The sequence below is a fragment of the Lissotriton vulgaris genome, chromosome 3_2 (genome assembly GCF_964263255.1).
Source record: "Lissotriton vulgaris chromosome 3_2, aLisVul1.2, whole genome shotgun sequence".
NCBI lineage: Eukaryota > Metazoa > Chordata > Amphibia > Caudata > Salamandridae > Lissotriton > Lissotriton vulgaris.
The window spans coordinates 226,516,869-226,524,704 of NC_141690.1; positions in this window are offsets into that span (position 1 = coordinate 226,516,869).

Consider the following 7,836-nt stretch of genomic DNA (forward strand, 5'->3'; position numbering starts at 1 on the left):
TCCGGCTTCTTGGCAGCGTTTCTGCGCGTCGCGCTGTGGTGTGTGGTCGTTTCGTGGTGCTGCCGTTGCAGGGAGAGTGTGTTCGCCTCCCCGGTTCGGGCGCTTGGCGGACGCACCTCTTCTTTGTGGAGCGGGAGACACGGGGACTGAGAGGCTGCTCGCGCGGTCCTCTCGTAGCGTCTGTGCAGCGGCCGTTACCGCGCATGCGCGGCGGCCATTTTCTTTGTTTATCTCCGTGTTGTCACTGAGGATCACACGCCGGAGCAGCGTTTTGGCAGCTCATGCCACAGCCTGCGCTTCTAGTCCCCACATTACGCCCTAATTACATTTCATTGAATTTGGGCTGCACTATTTTCATAGGCATTGCCTAGAGTGGCCTGTTTGTCAGCAAGCCTTCCCTCCACACTCTATATTTATTTTAGTCAGGTGGCTGCCTGCCTTACATTGGCTTGCTTTGGGGTTACCACTCCCCCTGATATCTTGCCTTTGGCATTTTTTGGTTTTACCCTTCCTCTAGTGGGCGTGAATTGTTACACTTTGTGAAATTATGGGAGATTATTACGAGGAAGAGGGCTATTATTATGATGAAGAGGCCTCTGGTTCTATGGAACAGGATTTGATGGAGGCCCTGGATCAAGGTGTCCAGCACTCTCTACATAAGGCGCTGGTCCGCGCCATTGCACCCTTGAAACGTCATCTTTCGAATTATGCGCTGCAGCAAGGTTGGTTGCCTTCTTCTTCAGGGCACACTTTTAAATCTCCCAAAAATCTACACCAGTCGGATTTTGCTAAACTAGCCAAGGCGCTATCTTCTGAGCAGGCTTCTGGGAAGTCGTCCAAGGATGCTCGAACCTCTCCAAATCTCCAGACCAATGATGGCGATACAACTTCTTCTTCGTCCTCTGATCAGGATGTTCCTCCTCCATCTAAAAAAGCTCGTAAAGAGCATTTTGTGGATGCGCCTTCTCATCCCCAACTGCTTACATTCGATCCTGCAGACATTGTGCACCCGAACTCCAAATCTTGGCTTCAGTCTCCGGTGGTGGCGGAGTATGTACAGGCACATATTCGCCAGCCGATCGACAGGGATGTGCGGACCCGCCTTAGGTCGGAGTGCCTGCGCCCTGATTTGGCAGACAAATTGGCGGATACCCCAGAAGTGGATCCAACGATGGTGACATATCTCAAGAAGTATGCCAAGGATCCCCAAAAGGACATAGACAGGGCATGGCGTTCATGTCAGGATAAAATGTTAGATCTTCTGGGGCCCCTGACGAAGATTCTGGACTTAGGCTTTCGGGCCAAGGAGTCTGCAACTGTCATAGACCCTGATGAGTTAATTGGTTGGTCCCAGAGGGCCATCTGCCAGTTAGGGAATGCCAACTGTGCAATATCCTGTGAGCGCCGTCGCTCTATTTTGTTGAAACTGGATCCTAAATTAGCTGAATTAGCTACATCTGAGTCGGGCTCTTTGGCTCAGGGCTTGTTGTTGGGCAACCATTCCTCAAGGAATTAACCAAATTCGTAGCAACTTTTAGTGGGCTCGACAAGGCTCAATCTTCCCTTCGGCGGGCATTCCGCCCGGTTTTTGGAAGAGCTGGATGATACAGGGGACGATCGTTCGGCCGTGGGGCTAATCAACATAACCAGCGTGTATATCAGTCCCAGAGAGGAGGAGGTCAATATTCCTCTTACACCAGTAATAAGTCCTCTCTCTATCCCTCCCGCAAAGGGAGAGGGCAATTAAAAAAAAAGGGCGCTACAGTGGTAATCAGTGAGGACATCACGACTCCTCCAATTCAGGTGAGTTTGATCCGAGCCTCAGAAGTTGTATTGGGGGCAGGATACAATTTTTTCTTCCAAACTGGTGTCTTATCTCGAGCGATGCTTGGGTGTTGGAGACTGTACTGGGTTACAAAATAGAGTTCTACAGTTGTCCACATCAATCCCATCCTCCTTCGCCCCTAGTTTTTTCCCAACAAGATCAAGCGGTAATTTCCACGGAAATCGAGTCTCTTTTGGCCAAAGGGGCCACAGTTCAGACTTCCCACCATCTTCAGGGTTTCGCCAGCAATATCTTTCTGGTCCAGAAAAAGGGGGCGGATCCAGATTGGTTCTCAATCTCAAGGAGTTCAACAGAAGGGTAGTTTACCGCCACTTCAAGATGGAGAGCATCCATCTTCTGAGGGATCTTTTTCGGGAAGGGGACTGGATGGTCCGCCTCGACCTGAAGACTTTCAAAAGTACATCTCTCTATTTGACATAGTAATGCTGCAGGAAACCTGGCTTACATCCACACAACATATCACGGGTTTCACTTGCTATTCAACAGCAGTAGTCAGAACCAACATATTTGGTCACCAATCAGGAGGCTTGGCCACATACATATCCAACACAACAATATCATCGGCAGTTCTTATGGACTCCTCCACATCTACACCTTAACAGTAAAAATAAAACTACAGCTCGGTAACAAAGAAGAAGAGATATGCCTTGTCAACGCATACTTCCCCCTTAAACACAGAGTCAAAGATTCCAATATAATTTCCAATCAACTTGAGGAGTACATCTCTCAGATGGAAAAGCCACTCTTCCTTCTGTCAGGGGACTTCAACCAAAACCTGCTTGGCTCATTAGTAGAAGAAGAGGCCCTGGCTCTAAACATAATTTACACCATATCACCACAAAGCTCCCCGCTACACAGGAGAAAGCATCCAAACAACGCCTTACTCAGAGACCTAGAACATCAAAATATTCGGGCATTAAATGGAAGATTCAAGACTGACCTTCCTCCAGTAGAAACTTTTTATTCACAAACAGCCAGCTCCATCCTGGACTATACATTCGCCAGCTTGGCACTATTCCCCCATATCCTGGGATTCAGAATGGGGGATAAGGGTGAAAGCGGCTATCGCCCTCAGGAATGCTATCTGACATCAAAGACGCCTATTGCAATTAGGCCAGACAAAACGCTAGGGGCGATCTATACCATCAATCAAAAAAGGATCAAATGTACGCCAACCAACCTAACAACTCTGGCCGAAACTGCCCTCCAACTATATAACACACAAAAACCAAATGCGGCTGGGCATATCCCTCACTGGGAGCAATACACAGGATCTTTGCAAAAAGAACTGGCAACCAAGACCCCCCCAAAAAGCAACTTGCATAAAGAGAGCAGTAAAACCAACTTAAAAAGAGGACCGAGAGCACAATTAAGGCAGCATAAAAGATTGGTTAACTTGACCTTACGGAAGTTCAGATCAGACCCTGAAAACGTACATCTTCGGACAGTGCTGAAGAAACAAAGAACTGAGCTCAAATGCATAAAATGGAATATAAAACAAGCATTAGAAATGCAATAGGTCTCGCAGCATTAGAGTTAGTGCTTTTAGAATTGTTTATGGGTTTTTTTGTAAATCTTTAGCATGAGGTTGAGGGTGAGTGAGGGTGAGTGAGGGTGAGGGGTTGAGGGTGAGTGAGGGTGAGGCTGAGGGGTTGAGGGTGAGGGTGAGTGAGGGTGAGTGAGGGGTTGAGGGTGAGTGAGGGTGAGGGGTTGAGGGTGGGTGAGGGGTTGAGGGTGAGTGAGGGTGAGGGGTTGAGGGTGAGTGAGGGTGAGGGTGAGTGAGGGTGAGTGAGGGTGAGGGTGAGTGAGGGTGGGTGAGTGTGAGTGTGAGTGAGGGTGAGTGTGAGTGAGGGTGGGTGAGTGTGGGTGAGTGTGGGTGAGGGTGAGGGATTGAGGGTGAGGGGTTGAGGGTGAGTGAGGGTGAGGGGTTGAGGGTGAGTGAGGGTGAGGGGTTGAGGGTGAATGAGGGTGAGGGAGGGTGAGGGGTTGAGGGTGAGGGGTTGAGGGTGAGTGGGGGTGAGTGAGGGTGAGGGGTTGAGGGTGAGTGAGGGTGAAGGTGAGTGAGGGTGAGTGAGGGTGGGTGAGTGAGGGTGAGTGTGGATGAGTGTGGGTGAGTGAGGGTGAGGGATTGAGGGTGAGGGGTTGAGGGTGGGTGAGGGGTTGAGGGTGAGTGAGGGTGAGGGTGAGTGAGGGTGAGGGGTTGAGGGTGAGGGGTTGAGGGTGAGTGGGGGTGAGTGAGGGTGAGGGGTTGAGGGTGAGTGAGGGTGAGGGGTTGAGGGTGAGTGAGAATGAGGGGTTGAGGGTGAGTGAGGATGAGGGGTTGAGGGTGGGTGAGGGTGAGTGAGGGTGAGTGTGAGTGAGGGTGAGTGAGGGTGAGGGTGAGTGAAGGTGGGTGAGGGTGAGGGGTTGAGGGTGATTGAGGGTGAGGCGTTGAGGGTGAGTGAGGGTGAGGGGTTGAGGGTGAGTGAGGGTGAGGGGTTGAGGGTGAGTGAGGGTGAGTGAGGGTGAGGGGTTGAGGGTGAGTGAGGATGAGTGAGAGTGAGGGTGAGTGAGGGGTTGAGGGTGAGGGGTTGAGGGTGAGTGAGGGTGAGGGGTTGAGGGTGAGTGAGGGTGAGGTGTTGAGGGTGAGTGAGGGTGAGGTGTTGAGGGTGAGTGAGGGTGAGGGTGAGGGGTTGAGGGTGAGTGAGGGTGAGGGTAGGTGAGGGGTTGAGGGTGAGTGAGGGTGAGGGTGAGTGAGGGTGAGGGTGAGTGAGTGGTTGAGAACTGAGACAGCACCCTATAAAAACACAGGTCATATGGTCCCATACGTGCAAATGGAAATCTCACATGTCAGAAGAGTGTGCAGGCACCCAGGCCATTTTGGAAAGGGGTGGTGGGGAAACAAACCACTATTTACAAACGGGGAGCAATGTGCGTGCTCAACACACCCACCCCATCGGCCAAGGGTGCAGGATTCGCTGTCAGCCTGGAAGCAGGAGGGAGGTGGCGCCTTTAAATCTCCTGCAGCCTCCATGTTGTCAGATTCCAACTCAATTGACATTTTTCCTGCGTCAGAAGAAAGGTGGGGAATGGGGGATGGAGGGAGTGTTTCATGAGACCAGCCTTTGGCCACTAGGCTGCGGCCGCACACATTATCCCGGAGCTTCTTAGTGAGTGAGTAGCAGTAAGTAACTAAGTGTAATGTTGCTTACTTCCACCAAATGAGGACCAGGACCCAGGTTTGTAGGTTTGCAAGCCAGTTATTTATTCATAATTACTGTACGCAGAAACAGCGCCGAGTGTGCAAACAGCGCTACCGCTCCGGGCACTCTCGCGCACTAATCCGCTGAGGCGTGTTGCGTCACACGCACGCCAACGGAAAGTGGAGCGCACACTACACGAAGGTCACTTGCAAAGAGGGCTTTAGGCAACGTTCCTCCGTGGGAAGCACCGTCAAAGCATAACAAGCGCGATACCGCAAAGGCAGCCACATTTTTATTTTCCCATCGAGCTTTCACTTGAAGTTAAAGCTCGATGGGAAAATAAACACGCAGCTGCCTTTGCCAAAGCAGAATGAGGGGAAAAAAAGTGCATCCCATCTAATGAGGAAAAGAGTGTCACGCCGCCGGTAAAAGATCGAATCCCGGTGCGCGTGGCCAAAAGGACACATGGCAGCAGCAAGGAGGGACTGTTCCAGTTGTCCCCAACCATCAGAAGGGCCTGCTGCACTGCCGCCAGCAACCTGGGGCGTAGATATTGATCAGTGTTACGGGTTCATCGTAGATAAGAGCTGTAACGCCAACCCATCCTTGATCAGACCAAGTTTTCTTCAAAGGTAATGAAATATGATTCTTTATCAGTATGGCTAAATCCGCTCTTCTTTGCTTCATGTATAAGCCTTGCTTAGGGCCATCTGAAGCCTGTTCTTTCAATACCAATGCAATGAGGGCAACAAAGCCCCACAGTTTGTTATGCCTTCGCAAGTACTGAAGACAAGCCGGAGGGAAGAGAGGGGAGGGGGGAGGAGAAATGCGACACGGCGGGAAGGGGAGGGGGCGGAACGGGGGAGGGGGCGGAGAGGGGAGAGGTGCGACACGGCAGGCAGGCAGGGGAGGAGAGGAGGAGGGGGGAGGAGAGTAGGGGAGGCACGGCCTAGCGGCCGTGCAATCAAGTAGTGAGGGGGCGGAGCTGGGGGAGGCTGTGGAAGAGAGTAGGCAAGGCGACACGGCGGGAGGGGGCGGAGCGGGTAAACAAAGACGGACATGCACGCGCCCGTGACTTTTAAGGTCAATGCGCATGCGCATAAGCTTAATGCGCATGCGCATTGACCTTAAAAGTCACGGGCACTGCAAGGAATCGCCACGATTCCTTGCAGTGTAGATAAAGAGTGGATAACTCGCAATACTCTCGCCTTGCTCGATGCGCATGCGCATCGACAGGCGAGACCTAAAAAGACGCTGAAAATGAGACATGGGCAAAATTATTATATGACACCAAAAGCAGTAACAGCGCACGCTTCTGGCAATCAGCGAACAGGATCCTGCGTCCACAGCACAAAGATCTAGGCTCGCACATTGTGGAAGAGACATGGATCAATTACCTCTCGAGCCACTTCAATGACTATCCGGAATACGCAGGAGCACACAAAACCAACATCACAGAGCCAGACTCTATAATGTTCACGCCGAGGTCCCTGATCAAGAGAGAGCAAGGCCTACCCAAAAACATCTCGGACTCAATAGCCGCTCAGCAAATAGCATTAATAACAAAGCAGATTCGTAAGGGCAGGAAGGAAGGTGCTCCAGGTCCTAATGGTATTCCGCCAGCCCTTTTTAAGGAAAAGATCACAGAATAGGCTACCATCATGCAATTGCTATTCTCGGAAGTCAGACTCTTAAATAAAAAACCCAGAATCTTGGAGAGTGTCGACGATCGTCCCCATATTAAAAAAAAGGCGACAAAATGGATCCTAACAAATATCGCCTAGTAGCCCTCCTCGATAATGAAGCAAAATTTTTTTGCGGGAACCATCTTAGAGGAGATTGTGTTATTGGCTGATTCAAATCAGATCATACCGTTGAACCAGACTGGTTTCCGGAAAAATACTGGAACAGCGACCAACATTCTGGCCATCTCTCTAATGAACGATGCAGCAAAAACAAAAAACTGCCGCTGCACATGTGCTACATCGATTTTAGTGCAGCGTTTGATAACATCGAGAGAGGCAGACTCTGGGGCAAACTGGCACAATGGGGAATACCGCAGCCGATTCTAAGCATGCTGAAGCTTCTTCACTCTGATACCTGGGTGCAAGTGAAGCTAGGAGGCGGCACACATCTGTCATCTAAAGTTCGTACCACCAAAGGCCTCAAGCAAGGGTGCGTGCTTGCCCAAATATTGTTTAACCTGTTTATGGCGGATCTATCAGGCTCACTCAACACATGTAACTCCCATTCCCCGAGGTTGGGAGGGAAAACTCTGAGTAATCTGCTGTACGCGGATGACGTTGTGCTACTCTGCCATACTTACATCGGCCTCCAGCAGCTTCTGACCCAAATGCACAGTTATGCCACGGAAAACAAACTAAAAATAAATCTGAGCAAGACTCGCACCATGTCGATTAACATCAATAAGAAGCTTCAGAAGTCATGGGCCCTAGGCGACCAAAAAATAGAGTCAGCATTTATCTACAAATACCTGGGAGTCATCTTTGACAGAGATGGTACTTTTGCACAGCAAAAGCAGGAAGCAAAAAGGAGAGGGACTTGCATTGCAGTCACACACAAAAAATATAGCTAATCAACTGATGGGGCCAATTCTAACCCCTTATCTGAAAGTTATACAGGCTAAGCTACTCCCTTCTATCTGCCATGGCAGTGAGGCACTACGTGGAAGAGATTCCAAGAACCTCGATACAATCCAGACAAAAGCCTATAGAATAATGTTTTTGCTGCCGCCCTACACATCGCCTGCCCAACTTAGGCTGGAATTTGGATTGCAAAAACAAGTTC